Source organism: Arachis hypogaea, chromosome 19 (genome assembly GCF_003086295.3).
Source record: "Arachis hypogaea cultivar Tifrunner chromosome 19, arahy.Tifrunner.gnm2.J5K5, whole genome shotgun sequence".
NCBI lineage: Eukaryota > Viridiplantae > Streptophyta > Magnoliopsida > Fabales > Fabaceae > Arachis > Arachis hypogaea.
This window is the reverse complement of record NC_092054.1, coordinates 144,753,055-144,769,245: the sequence shown is the minus strand read 5'-3', so window position 1 is coordinate 144,769,245 and position 16,191 is coordinate 144,753,055. Positions and strand designations below refer to the sequence as shown.

The following is a 16,191-nucleotide window of genomic DNA, read 5'->3' as shown; positions in this document are numbered from 1 at the left end:
TGCATATGCATTTTCAACCTCACTAGATTCATCGTAAGTTAAGTTTATATTATCTGTGTTATCGATCAATGAGGACCCATCTAATGTGTTTTGGTTTTAAATTGATACAGTGAATAACTTGTGGTAACAGACACAATTAGAGCTATTAGATTAGACTTTGATCATTTTGTACCTGACAGACCCATTACTGATAAGGTACACAAACCATCTATTAATTAATTTACATTTGATTTTTTTGCACAATCTAGTAATACATTTGGATTATGGTTCAAATTCTTGAATTAGTAGCATTAAGATGCACTGATGAGCAATCTGATGTAAGTTTCAAGACAACGTGGCAACTTGCATCGAAATTTGTGATATGTTCTACGTAACACCCTAATTACCCTAAGCCTTACCTCGCGTCGTAAAGTAAAGGTTAATCAAAGGTTGCGACAGTTCTAAGCTCATACATATAATATATAGAAAGAAATGATATATTCTAGAAGCCCGATGAAGGGTATAGCTCAAAAACAGGATTTGAAAAGCGCAAAATATACACACGAAGCTACAAATTTAAAGCACAAGATATAGATATGATATAACCAAAAATAAGAGTATAATAGTATGAGAATCTAGCCACGGCTCGCGGAGTTTAAGCTGGCTATCTATATATACAGACCATATAGAAATCTGAAGTTAAAACAGCTTATACAAGATTCCTCTCAAAACAAGCCTCTGGGCAAAAGTAAAATACAAAAGATGAGAGATTAAAACAAGATAATCAAAAGACATCCAAAACAGATAAGGATCCTCCACTTCTGTCACCATCCAAGTAACTCAGCAAGGTGGGTTGCAACCTACATCTGAAAAATACAACAGAAATATGGTATCATAACGGGAGGTTCTCAGTATAGTAACAGTGCCCAGTGATGTAAGATATAAGACTCTGGAACGCCAAAGGCAATCCTAGAACTTTATATCCATCACATGATTCATCTTACAGCATGACTAAAACAGCATAAGTAAACCCTTAACACATTTAAAAGGGTAATTTCTTAAAGGATTCTCTAACTAACAACTCTCCGCTGTCCCACAGCCTTCACCAACCTATCCTCCATGCGATCCCATTGCCACCGCCTTCCGAGCCTCCTCAATCCCAGTAGAAAGCACAATTAATTTCAATGCAAGTAAAACACAAGTATATATATATATATATATATATATATATATATATATATATATATATATATATATATATATATATATATATATATATATCAAGTGATTCAAGTAGGCAATTAGACATGTTATACAAATAGGCAATCAATTACAAGTCGGCAAAGCATACAAACGGATAGAAGATGCACATGATGAATGCTTGTCCTACTGGCTGTGATATCACATTGTCGGTTCAACTGCCAACCCGACACATCTCCATGGAGATGTCGCCCTTCAGAATCATCATTGGGAACCCCCGAGATATGGTGCTCAGAACACCGTCCAGGATTTTGTGCCTGCACACTCAATGGATCCGAAGGGATGCGAGCGGGATACTCTTGCCACAGACCTCACATCTCAACGTAAGCGGGATTAACCACCGTCCTTATGCCGCCGTTGCTACCTCGACAGGCGGGATTAACCACCGTCCCTGCCAGGCGCATAGCATCTCATCAATCTCAGTATAAAACAGTGGTACAGTGGTTTTTAGAAAACATTTTCAGTATATCAAGGATCCATCATTTCATTTCGAGTCCTCGACTTATCTCAACCACTGTCAATTCAACATTTCCTTTTTGAACTCAGTAGTTCATCAATTTCTCAATTCATACCTCTTTCTTCCTTCTCATTCTATCAAACCCATCCTTAGTGCACCAGAAACCTTAGCCTCTGTTTTCTAATTTTTCAAGATAATATCAAATTCAATCTCCTAGAATCTTTCCCATGCCTTGATACCCAAAAATAAGCTTAAAAGTCTTAAAATGGTGTCACAGAAGTTTACAAGCTTGTTTGGAAGGTGAAATAGTTGAAAACAAAGATTTAATTGAAAAACAGGGCATGTGCGTACGCACAGGGGTGTGCGTGTGCACGCCCAGGGAGATTTTCAAAAAGTGTGCGTACGCATAGGGGTGTGCGTACGCACAGGTACCAAATTTTGCAATTCTGTTCGCTCGCACAAGGCGTGCTAGCGCCCCCAACAGAACACACCTTCCAACTTGTGCGTGCGTACAGGTTTGTGCGTGCACACATGTTGTAATACTTCATTGGTTATGTGCGTGCACAGGTTGTGCTAGCGCTGCCAACAGCAAGCCTTCCCCTGTGTGTGCGTACGCACAAGGTTGTGCGTGCGCACACAAACCAGAAATCACAAAATTCTGCAATGCTGCAGAATTTCAGATTTTGACACCAAACTTTTCACAATCATATCTTCTTCTACCAAATTCAGATTTCCACACTATTTAAACCATTTTAAAGCTTGTTTAATCCCCTTTCATTTGATATAAAATACATTGAATTTCAAGTAAGGTAGCTCAAGATATGATTCATAGAAGTTCACCAAAATTTTAATTTTACCAAAAGTTCACAAAGTTCAATTTTCCACAATACTCAACCAAAATCAAATCAAAACCCTTCCAAATTCAATTTTTACATCAAAAGCTACCCCTTTTTGTCATAATTCACCCCTCATTCAAATTTTCCACCCACATTACCATATCATCAAGCTCAACATCACATATATCATACTAAATCATTTTTCAATCCACACAATCATTCATCACCATCATATCATTATTAATCATCATAATTAAACTCATTCAACCCCCATCTCATTCTTCAACATCACTTTATCAACATTACATCACAATTCATCAAAATAACCAAAACTCATCAATTCATCAATAATCCCAAATCAACAAATTACCACACCTCATCATGCCACAATTTCCAACAACCAATTTAATTCAATTCTATCATATGGGTCACTAGCCTAAGTGTCCAGAAATATTATATACTACATAGAGAAAACCAAAATCATACCTTGGCCGATTCCCAATATGTTCCAAAACTCAAATTGAGTGCAAAATGAGCTTCCAATCACAATCCAAGTCACCAAGAATCTCCAACAAGCATTAACACTCACCAACAAGCTCCAATATTCAAGCTAATACCACACATTTTATATAAGTCAAAACCTAATACTCACAATTAATCATTTTACTAGGATTCTTGAGAATCTTACCTCATCCACTGAAATTTGGGCTAGAACCTAACATTTCCTCACTACGGAGTAGCACCTAAATAACCAAAATATAAGGTTTTCTCAAAATCATTACTCATCAAACTCGAATTTCTTAGGGCAGCAGGAAGGAAGGGAAATTTCGAGAAAATTACCACAAAGATTAAATATAAGTGACGAGCTCAGCAAAAGCTTCGCGTAGCCGCTGACGACACGCGAATCGGAGCACCGTAGCTCAAGATATCGCAGTTTGAAGTGAAATGTGAATAGTGCTCCTTCTCTCAATTTCTGGTGTCTGTTGTGTTTATGAGAGTGGTATGCTGAATGGGTTCACTTATTGAACCTATATATATGTTGGGCTTGGGCCCAACTTGAGCCTAGTCTAACCCGTTAGCGTTTTTAGCCAGTTGGGCCAAACCTATAAAATTAATGCTCGGTTTTCTATTTCTAATATTTTTCTAAGGTTTTTGACTATTTCTAATTTTTCTTGCACAGTACTAGACAAACTTAAACCGGTTCGACTGGTTCAACTGCTGATTTGCGATTTTTCTCCATTTTTTGGAGAAAATACATTTTCTGACTCAGAAAAATCTACTGAGTCCAAAAATCATATTTAAATCCTCAAATTCTCATTTCCAAATTTTTGGATCCTATTTTGGGAAATATTAATTATTTACTTAATTGGGTAATTAGCTGCAGTTCTTACATTCTATAACACCTAACAAGATAATTTTACTGATTATAAGTTTTAAATGTAATGCTAATAAAGAACCATGCTTTATCATGTACTAACAGTTATATGAACGCATTAATGTTTTTAGGCGGATGTCTTCAGCAAGATAGATTTAAAGCACAAGATGCAACACTATATTTATAAATTTATGCAACCTACTGCTAATTTAAAATTTATACGATTTTTGTTTTGAATATTCTTTGTTGAATATAGTTTTTCCTTATCAACATACATAACTCACATTAAAATTTTATGGTCTAGATATATGTTCCTATTCAAGAGGGTGACCACTGGTATCTAATGGTAATCTCATTTGACGATTGCACAATCTATCACTTGGATACCCATTTTAATGATGACAGAATTCACTATCATGAAGGTGTTATCAATACACTAGTAAGGCTAATAAAAATTTTTTTAAGCTTATTTGCTGATATTTTGTTTTTAATCTTTAACTACTTAATTGAAATCAGGCAAACGTACTGGAGCAAATCATCATGTCAAACTTTTACAATGATGATGGCATTCAAGAATATAATAAACAATTTCATGACTACAAAATTAAAAGGCCAGAAGATATACCTTAATATAGTTCAAGCTAGAACTCTGCAACTTGGGTAATGAAGTGGATGGATATGACTTTTGAGTTTAAACCAAAAGGTAACAATAAGGTGAGCAACCAAAACAAATCTCTAATATTTGTACTCTATTTTTTTGTACTAATTTATAATAAATAAATTGCAGCTTGAGGATCACGATATTCGCATGATAACCGCTGTGCATTTACTCAGGAGTCGGATCAACCAGAAGAAGTCACGAGTTATAGCGTCGGCCAATGAGTTTTGGAATATGTACACAAACCATGAGATGTAAAGATAATAATAGTAATTTAGATAAATTACAATACTTTGGTTATTGAGTATTTATTTGTTAGGTTTGATGGATGTACTTTAGTTATTTTTCAATGACTTCTTAAATAGATATTTTCTGCTTTGTGGCTTTACAATTTTTCTCTATTTCTATGCACTATATAGATATCTAGTTTAAAAGAACTCATATTTTTATGATGAAATAATGTCATTTTCATTTATTATTTTAGCAACAATGCCATACAAATATTATGTCTTGTGAATTATATTTTATTTTATACAATTAATTTATTTTTAAAAAAATTTATTTTTTTATTTGTTTGCATTCTATTTTTATGTTTTCATATATTCAAGATTTGAACAAGTATGATAAATGATCTTTCAAGGCACAAAAGTTTTTTTTTCTTAAATCCTCTTATTTATATTTGTAAGGCATATTTTAAACTTATTTATATTTGTAAGGCATACGTTAAACTTATTGAGGTCCAAAATCATAAGAGATTTCAACTAATAGAGATTACAAGAAATCTATTAACCGATACTATAATATTCTTGCTGCAAATGTAACTAAAATTGTCAAATACAAACTAGCAAATTTAACTAGAGGTATTTATTACAATGGTTTATGTTAAACATTCAAACATCAATAATAGTTACAGATTACAAGTTTACTAAGACAATTGGATTCAATCATCACACTCAAGCAATTTTTTTCCTCAAATCTTATAATTATTAGAGCGTATTCCTTCATATTTTGATTAATCGTTATAATAAAAATCAAAAGTGAAAATAGAATAAGAATAAGAAAATTGAATGAGAGAAAAATGATAAATATTTTATTTAACATAACAAACAATGTATTTTTTTCATTTCCATCTAAGAATTTCATTTTCCATCTAAGAACTCCATCGATCTCCTCTTCTGCATTTTTGCAGCTGCATCCTCAGCTTCTTCAAGTTGAGTAGCCCTCTTCACCAGTAAATAATTAAAAAAAGTTAAAATAAATATTATAAATTAAATGGCTAGACATACAAAGTTATTGTTCGTAATCAGCATGCAAAACCACTTCCAAATGCTAAGTAGAACTTTGTAGACTTAGTGGGTTTTTTTCTTTGTTCTCATCAATGACACTAATTTTTATATATATCTAACAACACCTAATTAAATATTCAGGGGACAAAATGAAGACTCATCGGATACACCCCATTCCCTACTACTATCTAACAGAATCTATGTTTCCCTACATCACAAATAGTTATGGTTATTAAGTGATCGAGCTTCAGCCGAAGTGTATCAAATTATCATCACCATGAAGATTGAGGCAGAAGCATACATGTTGCATTAAAAGACAGCTACACTATCAATCAGCATTTCACACTAAAAAAAATCTACCATTCAACTCTTATATACATTATCCTATTGAGACTAGCCATGTCACCCATGATGAATATTAGCAATCACATAAAAACCTTACCGAAGCATAAGCTTTCCTCTGGAACCCTTTAACCTCTGTCTCTCAAAATCAAGATCTCGGATTGCAGCATTTATTTCAAGCTCAGGAACTGAAACTTTAGCCCACGCTTCTTCTCTGGCTACCTGCTAACAACAGCAACAAAGAAAGAAACTCGAGGGAAAAAATTAATCAGATGGAATGCTGAAGAAACAGATCTGCTATGGGATTCAGTATTCCTTGAACCATAAGCACTGGTCAACTCAACTCATAGAATAACTTTGCATTCACATAGAAATGACATTAGTAAAAATAAGATAAGAACACAGGAATTACTGCAAAGTAGACAATATTTTCATAAAAGGTTTTGTACCAAAAGCTATCTGTATTCTATACCATGAACTTCCTTTTCATCTATACCTTTTCGCTTTCAAGCTCTTTCTTTGAACTTCTTGTCTCCAGCTCAAGTTCTTCTACTCTCTGCTCATCAATCAGTAGAGAATTAGTTATTTGTAGCTAAACTAAAATATGGATAAGTAACATGAAAATCCATATAAAGTTATCTATGTACCTTTTCACCATTTGCAGACGCCAGCTGAATTAGAAAATTCCAACAGCCACTCTCAATTTGCACTCCTCAACCCAATGTCCTTCTTCCTTCTTGAATTAGAAAATTCCAACAGCACAAGTCTTGTCATATCACCAAATGAGGAACACAATATTAGGATTGGTTGTTTTCACCTGAAAAATACAAATACACAGATTAAAATATGTAAATCTCGCACGATGCACTTGAGAATGGGTTCAATTGTGATCAGATCTAATAGGTTTTGCGAAATCATTCCTCAATTATAAACGATGTTTATAACTGGTTATGAAAGCACGAATTACAGACTCAAAATAGAAGCACAAAAATTTATCATAGGAAAAACCACCAGCATTCAAGTAGAATTCGACAAGTTTCATCTATCAACAAAAAAATGGAAGGGAAGAACAGAGAATTGGCTATGAAACCACCATAGAAAAAAAAGTTTCCATGAGATAAACCTCCAAATCTTAATAAGAATCAGATTCTCAAAGGCTAGGGTTGGAGAAGGGGGTATTTGTGTTTCTGCTTGGCTTGGGTGAGAGAGACCGAGTTTGACGAAGAAGTGCGATTGTAGTGAATAGGTTGGAGGCATAGTTTTCAGAACCGAACCGGTGATCGAACCGGTGATCGAACCGATCAGATTACTGGGTTACTAGTTTAACCGGTAGGTCACTAGTTGAACCGGTTAATTCGGTACTATGTAAATAAAAAATAAAAATAGTAAAAAATTTAAAATTATAATTTAAAATATATTTTTTTACTAATATTTTAAGAATATCAAGCTATTCTAAAATAATATGGACCAGAAACAATAAGTATTTTGTTATTTTTACTCTATCATAAATATTTTTAAAATAACTATTATTTTTAAATTTTAATAATTCATTAATTAGTTTATATCTATTATATTATTATATAATACAAGTATTTATTAAAAAATAATATGAATAGATATTATATAATTATGAAAAAAATAAATGAGTTTATAATTATTGTTAAATAAAAATATAATTAATCTAAGAATAAGTGAATTTATAACTAAATTTAAAATAAATTAGATAGAAATAAATTATTTGATAAAAGATATATATATTATAATTTGCATAAATGTTAATGAAAATCATCACAGCCTGGTGGCGCTAAATAGTGTTGCTTTTCCAAAGGGGGAGGAGTTCAAATCCCATCCTTAACATTTTGTTAAAATTTAACTCCTAACCGGTTTGGTTGGACCGTGCTTTACCGAATTCGATCGGTTTTCTACCTCATGCGGTTCAAACATCAGACCGGACCGGTAGAGAGTCCGGTTCATTGATTTTCTGGTTAAACTGGTCGGTCCAGTCCGGTTTTAATAACACTGGTTGGAGGGCTAAAGAACAACAACGGCGCGACGGACAGCGATAGTGTCCCCCTCCTTGCGGCAGATAAGCTAGTGTTTCTTTTTGTGGGGAAGAAAGCTTCGTTTGAAAGAGTGAGAGTTGAGAGGAGTTGGAATGTGCTAGGGTGTTTTTTGGGGGAAAAGAGCTTCATTTGAGAGAGTGCGAATTGAAAGGAGTAGGAGGCTGCTGGACGTCTGACTTTTCCATTTTTCTTTTTATACAAAACGCATAACGACACTGGTTCTTCCGGTTTGTCAATGCCAATGATTTTTGTAAAATTTTTATTAAGAATAATTATAAAATTAATAATTTTATGAATTAAATAAATTATTAATTTATTTATTGTCTAATCAAGATTTATATGACAATTATTTCATCTAAAAAACATAAACACGAATATTGGAAGAATATAGAAAATTTCATTAATATAGTGAATAAAAATATAAACGCAAATATGTAAGTGATTCTCTACGCAAAAATATTAACTTAATGGAGATTGCTAATTATCACTATTTAACTCAGCCGTCGGTTCGGTGTACATGTCGCCATCATCTGAACCATTAGCCTCATCATCCATAACGTTGTTGTCTATGTCCTTTTGCCAAGGACATGTCTTTTTATATCCTTCCATTTGACAAACACTACAACGTTGCCGCTTCTTCTTAAATGGTTGTCCTGAGCCTATATTGGTTTGATGCACATACGGATTGCTACTTTTAGCTACACCTGACTGAGGTTGCTTAGTGCCTTTGTCTGCAACCTTGTAAGATGTGTACAACCCCATAATAACAGCATCCCTGGTGAACCCACTTGCATCATTGAGTGCTGATTTCACCTTCTTTGTCCATCTATCCAACACTAATGACCGGAAAATCTCACAAATATCTCTGTCAACCAGAACTTTCACAATATGTTTGCAAGGAATTCCAAATGACTCCATTCTTAAATAAGAACACATGAAGATCATTTCTTCTTGACGAAATTCAATGGTCCACAGAAAATCGAGCCTCCTATGCTTACACACAATGTACTTTGAGAAATCATCATTGTTCTCTATGTTTAGCACCCGCATTGATCCAGTTCTAGAAGGAAATGGCTGAAACAATAGAATATCTCATGAGTGTATACCTCAGCAGCAAATCTCTTTAGCAGCTCTATACAAGTCTGCATGACAGGCACCCCACGTGGATTCATAATCAGCATTAAATTCTTTAAAGCGTAAGTGTGCAACACGCCTTTGAAAATGCTCTACAAAACTTGTCAAATCATATCGTGACCCCACATACCTTGCCACAACTGAGTGTAAACATTCACATCTTGAGGTTGTTCTAAAGCCAGCAAAAAACTTACCTTTTATATATGCAGTAGGCCACATATGCTTCTCTTCATACATGTTGTTCACCCACGGCTTATCCTCAAGGCCAAATTCTTCAATAAGCTAAACCCACTTACGCTTAAACACGGGAATCTCGTAGACTCTCAACATGATTTTCTTGAATTTAGATGTAAACGATGGATTTCCAACATTGCTAGTTGCATTTTGAATAAGGTCCCAAGCGCATAATCTATGTATGACTTCGGAAAATACATCCCTTACTGCATTCCTAATTGCCATGGCCCCATCATTTATTATTGAGGTTGGGGTCTTACACTTCATTGCAAACATGAGCTGACGCAGGAGCCAAATATATGTATCAGTAGTTTTGTCCACAATTAACGCAGTAGCAAAAACAATTGTTTGGTTGTGGTGGTTAACCCCACTGAATATGACTAATGGACAACTATACTTGTTCATCTTGTATGTGGCATCAAAAGCAATAACATCCCCGAAGAGTTGGTAGTCTAGTTGGCTAATCCCATCAGACCAGAACACGTTACGTAACAAACCTCTTGAATCATGATATGACACTAAATATAATTGTGGATCCTTCAACCGTATATCCTCCAACTTCTTCAACACTCATGATGTATCACCAGGAACTTGACACCTTTGCCAAGCAATCTCATTTTCCATATCTCTGGGACCATAGACAACAAATTCATACCCGCCTGCTTGATTAACTAGAAGACTAAATATCTGTGAAGTGCTAATCCCAGACTTTAGCATGTTCATCATTTGCATAATATATGCCTCTGACATTTTTCAGTGGGCAAGCAACATAGCACTGAATTGTGTATCCAATAGATCATGGTTGTGTTCGTTAGAGAAATAAAAGATATACCTTCTTTCAGTTTCAGGTATAAATTTAACATCCATTTAGGCTTCACACCCAGTTCTTGTTTCCAATTTAGGCTCCTTCTTCCTTTTTTCCATCGTGTAATACTTTTCCTCCCTGAGTCCTTCCCTGTGACATACAAACTTTTCTTTGTAAATCTCGCCAATACTATTCATGAAAGTCTTACTCTTCCTATGCCAATACTGTTGTAGAAGGCTTAGAGAAGGGGGGTTGAATCTATGACCTTCTTTTACTTTAATAAAATAACCCTTTTAAAACAAACTTTTAGTCTGAATCAGTTTGAACTCAGCAGCGAAAAATTTATGAAACAATTTAGTTTTGTCTCATGAATATCAGAAAACAGAACAGAGAATGGAAGAGAGAAGCTGACACCATCATGTATCCTAGATCAGTTGCCTTGTGCAATGCAACCTACATCCAGTCTCCACCACAACAGTGGTGGAATCTTTACTATAGTTACAGTATTACATACACCAATTCCACATGATTGACACAATTCTTCCACTCTCAAGTTCTAACCTAACTTGACTTGGCTATGCTAATACCTAACTCTTCACTCTTAGTGCTTACCCAACTAAGAAAGGGGTACCTCACTAGTACAAGATACAAGACACAAAACCAACCTAAAGAAATCTAAAATCACTCTAAGCTTTTCACTCAAGTGTTTCTCTCTGCCTCTTTCCACTCTTAGGCTTTTACTTGAGCTCTCTCATTCTGCCTTTTACCTCAAGAAATTACAGAAAGATAAATATTAAAAAGAAAATTACAATCTGTAAAACATGAAGGAGATTGATGCTTCAATAGCCTCTGTTGCTATGTGGTGAACCAGATTTGCTAGTCTCTGATTTAGTTCCTCATTCTGGCGAAATGCTCCTTTGATTAGGAAACACTGTCCAAGTTGATGAATTTCTTTAGAGAACTCTTCTTAGAACATCAAACTTCAAAACGCTGGTTCTCTCTCCTTGGCTTCAAAAAATTGAAACTCTTTCTTTTTGTATTTCCTTGCCAGTTGCTGAGTAGCTTTTGATGAGCGGATAATTTATACGCTTTTTGGCGTTGTTTTTAATTTTTTTTAGTATATTTTAGTTAGTTTTTATTATGTTTTTATTATTTTTTATTTAAAAATTACATTTCTGGACTTTACTATGAGTTTGTGTGTTTTTCTGTGATTTCAGGTATTTTCTGGCTGAAATTGAGGGACCTGAGCAAAAATCTGATTCAGAAGCTGAAAAAGGACTGCAGATGCTGTTGGATTCTGACCTCCCTGCACTCGAAGTGGATTTTATGGAGCTACAGAATCCCAATTGGCGCGCTCTCAATTGCGTTGGAAAGTAGACATCTTGGGATTTACAGCAATATATAATAGTCCATACTTTGCCCAAGATTTGATGGCCCAAACCGGCGTTCCAAGTCAGCTGAAGAATTCTGGCGTCGAAACGCCAGAACTGGCACAAAAGCTGGCGTTTAACTCCAAGAAAAGTCTCTACATATGGAAGCTTCAATGCTCAGCCCAAGCACACACCAAGTGGGCCCGGAAGAAGATTTCTGCATTAATTACTTATTTCTGTAAACTCTAGGCTACTAGTTCTCTATAAATAGGACCTTATACTATTGTATTTTCATCTTTGGACGTTTAGTCCCTAGACCTTGGAGGCTGGCCATTCAGCCATGCTTACACCATTATCACTTTTTGTATTTTCAACGGTGGAGTTTCTACACACCATAGATTAAGGTGTGGACCTCTGCTGTTCTTCATGAATTAATACAAAGTACTATTATTTTTCTATTCAACTCAAGTCTATTTCTTCTCCAAGATATTCATTCGCACCCAAGAACATGATGAATGTGATGATTATGTGACACTCATCACCATTCTCACCTATGAACGCGTGACTGACAACCACTTCCGTTCTACATGCAAACAAGCTTGAATGTGTATCTCTTGGGTTTCTAATCTAAGATTGGAACCTTCGTGGTATAGGCTAGAATTATTGGCGGCCATTCCTGAGATCCGGAACATCTAAACCTTGTCTGTGGTATTCTGAGTAGGATCTGGGAAGGGATGACTGTGACGAGCTTCAAACTCGCGAGTGTTGGGCATGTGACAGACACAAAAGGATCAATGGATCCTATTCCAACATGATCGAGAACCGACAGATGATTAGCCCTGCGGTGACAGCGCATTTGGAATGTTTTCACTGAGAGGACGGGAAGTAGCCATTGACAACGGTGATGCCCAACATAAAGCTTGCCATGGAAAGGAGTATGAATGATTAAAAGAAGGCAATAGGAAAGTAGAGGTTCGAGAGGAACAAAGCATCTTCATACGCTTATCTGAAATTCCTACCAATGAATTACATAAGTATCTCTATCTTTATCTTATTTTATTCATATTTTAATTATCAATTCTCCATAACCATTTGAATCCACTTGACTGAGATTTACAAGATGACCATAGCTTGCTTCAAGCCGACAGTCTCCGTAGGATCGACCCTTACTCACGTAAGGTTTATTACTTGGACGACCCAGTGCACTTGCTGGTTAGTTGTGCAGAATTGTGACAAAGTGTGATTCACGTTTGAGAGCTCCAAGTCTTTGGTGCCATTGTTGATGATCACAATTTCGTGCACCAAGTTTTTGGCGCCGTTGCCGGGGATTGTTCGAGTTTGGACAACTGACGGTTCATCTTGTTGCTTAGATTGGGTAATTTTACTTTTTATTTTTGAAAATTTTTTTTTATTTTGTTCTTCAGAGTTTTTAAGAATGAATTCTAGAGTTTCATGATGATCTGTTAAAGTCTAGCTGGTTGTGAAACCATGTCTAAATTTTTGGACCGAGGTTTCAACTTATCATCACAAGAGCTTGTTGATTTCTATCAATTTTGCTGTTGTTAGCAATTATCTGCTAAATCTTGGCTGGCCATTGGCCATGTCTAGTGTTTTGGACCGGTGCTTTCATTGAAAGCTTGGCTGGCTAGTAAGCCATGTCTAATTCCTGGACCGGAGTCTTAGACTAGCATTGCAATGATTCCTGGAACTCTTATTAAAAATTTTGAACCCCTTTATTTTCTTTTCCACTCAATTTTCGAAAAATCACAAAAAAATTTATAAAACCATAAAAATAAAAAATATTTTATATTTCTTGTTGGAGTCTAGTGTCTAATTTTAAGTTTGGTGTCAATTGCATACCTATAATTTTCGAAAATTACATGCATTATGTTCTTCATTAGTCTTCAAGTTGTTCTTGATGATTTCATTGCTCTGATCTTTAAATTCTCTTGTTTTGTGTGTTTTGTTGTTTCTCATATGCATTCTCAATTTGTTAGTGTCTCTTATATGAAAATTTTTAAGTTTGGAGTCCTGCATGCATTGTTTGTTTGATTTGAGTTTCCTAAGATTAGTTGTATTTTGATTGTTTCTCATCATTAAAAAAATTCAAAAAAAATTTAAAATTATGTCTTTTCAAGTCAATAATACAGAGAATTGAAGACTCAGAACATTCAGCAGAGGAATCAAACAGAAAAAGCTGGGCGTTCAAAATGCCCAGTGAAGAAGGAAAACTGGCGTTTAAACGTCAGCCAGGCTGGGCGTTAAACGCCCAAAAAGGTAGGATTTTGGGCGTTAAACGCCAGAATGGATGCCATTCTGGGCGTTTAACGCCAGGATGACATTAGAGGGAAGATTTTGTTTTTAATTCAAATCTTTTTCAAATATTCATAATTTTTCAAAATCAAATCTTTTTCAAATCATATCTTTTCAATCATATCTCTTCAAAATTAATTTCTTTCCATTTTTTTATTATTTTCGAAAATCCTTGCTATAATTAATGATTTACTTCAAAATTTTCAAGTTGTTACTTGCCTATTAAGAACGGATCAAATTTTAAATTTTAGAATCATATCCTTTAATTTCTTGTTAGTCAAGTAATCAACTTTAATTTTAAAACTTTCTTTTTTTAAAAATTGATTTTCAATTATATCTTCTCATTCATATCTTTTCAATTACATCTTTTTCAAAATTAACTCTCAATCATATCTTTTTGATTTCTAATTTCAAAATATTTTTCAAAAATCACTTAATTTCTTTCCCAATCTTAATTTTCGAAAATCTCAATCAAATTTCCAAATTTCTTTTTATTATTTCAAAATCTTTTTAATTTATTTTCGAAAATTCTTCCCCTCTTCTCACATCCTTCTATTTAAGGGACTAACACTCCTCCTCAAGGTGCAATTCGAACTCTATCCCTCTTGATAAGTTCAAATTCTCTTCTATCTACCTCCTCCTTCTATTCTTCTTTTCCTCTGACACCTCAAGGAATCTCTATACTGTGACATAGAGGATTCCCTACTTTCTTGTTCTCTTTTCTTTCATATGAGTAGGAGCAAAGATAAAGGCATACTTGTTCAAGCTGATCATGAACCTGAAAGGACCTCAAAGAGAAAGCTAAGAGAAGCTAAAGCACAATTCTCTCTAGAGGGCCTAACAGATCTTTTCAAAGAAGAAGAAACAATGGCAGCTGAAAACAACAATGCCAACAATGCAAGGAAGGTGCTTGGTGATTTTACTGCACCTACTCCTGACTTCTATGGGAGAAGCATCTCAATCCCTGCCATTGGAGAAAACAACTTTGAGCTTAAACCTCAATTAGTTTCTCTAATGCAACAAAATTGCAAGTTTCATGGACTTCCATTGGAAGATCCTCATCAGTTCTTAGCTGAATTCTTGCAAATCTGTGACACTGTCAAGACCAATGGGGTTGACCCTGAGGTCTACAGACTTATGCTCTTCCCTTTTGCTGTAAGAGATAGAACTAGGAGATGGTTGGATTCACAAACCAAAGAAAGCCTGAACTGTTGGGAAAAGCTAGTCAATGCCTTCTTGGAAAAGTTCTTTCCACCTCAAAAATTGAGTAAGCTTAGAGTGGAAGTCCAAACCTTCAGACAAAAGGAAGGTGAATCCCTCTATGAAGCTTGGGAAAGATACAAGCAATTGATCAGAAGGTGTCCTTCTGACATGCTTTCAGAATGGAGCATCATAGATATTTTTTATGATGGTCTGTCTAAACTATCCAAGATGTCATTGGATAGCTCTGTTGGAGGATCTCTTCATCTGAAGAAGACGCCTGCAGAAGCTCAGGAACTCATTGAAATGGTTGCAAATAACCAATTCATGTACACTTCTGAAAGGAATCCTGTGAATAATGGGACAAATCAGAAGAAAGGAGTTCTTGAAATTGATACTCTGAATGCCATATTGGCTTAGAATAAAATATTGACTCAGCAAGTCAATATAATTTCTCAGAGTCTGTCTGGAATGAAAGCAGCAACAGTCAGTACCAAAGAAGCTTCATCTGAAGAAGAAGCTTATGATCCTGAGAACCCTGCAATGGAAGAGGTGAATTACATGGGAGAACACTATGGAAACACCTATAACCCTTCATGGAAAAATCATCCAAACCTCTCATGGAAGGATCAACAGAGACCTCAACAAGGTTTTAACAACAGTAATGGTGGAAGAAGCAGGTTTAGCAATAGTAAACCTTTTCCATCATCTTCTCAGCAACAGACAGAGAATTCTAAGCAGAGCCCCTCTGACTTAGCAACCATAGTCTCTGATTTAATTAAAACCACTCAAAGTTTCATGACTGAAACAAGGTCCTCCATTAGAAATTTGGAGGCAGAAGTGGGTCAGCTGAGTAAGAAAGTTACTGAACTCCCTCCT

General features: G+C 35.1%; 1 long non-coding RNA gene and 1 other non-coding gene across 6 annotated transcripts; both read right to left on the bottom strand.

Annotated features, from left to right (window-relative positions):
* Positions 1-5,633: 5,633 nt before the first annotated feature.
* Positions 5,634-7,424, bottom strand: LOC112777389 (uncharacterized). Of its 5 annotated transcripts, none has more exons than XR_011877051.1 (5): positions 7,317-7,424; positions 6,841-7,010; positions 6,690-6,749; positions 6,294-6,418; positions 5,634-5,788 (listed from the first exon to the last, which is right to left on the bottom strand). It is a non-coding gene; the product is annotated as an uncharacterized lncRNA (long non-coding RNA). The 5 variants fall into 5 exon arrangements; XR_011877049.1 differs by having other exon boundaries at positions 6,294-6,415; XR_011877050.1 differs by having other exon boundaries at positions 6,294-6,415; positions 7,205-7,411.
* A 7,957-nt stretch (positions 7,425-15,381) lies between these two features.
* On the bottom strand, positions 15,382-15,489 carry LOC112781592 (small nucleolar RNA R71). Its single transcript, XR_003192360.1, has one exon. It is a non-coding gene; the product is annotated as a small nucleolar RNA R71 (small nucleolar RNA).
* Between the last annotated feature and the right edge of the window lie 702 nt (positions 15,490-16,191).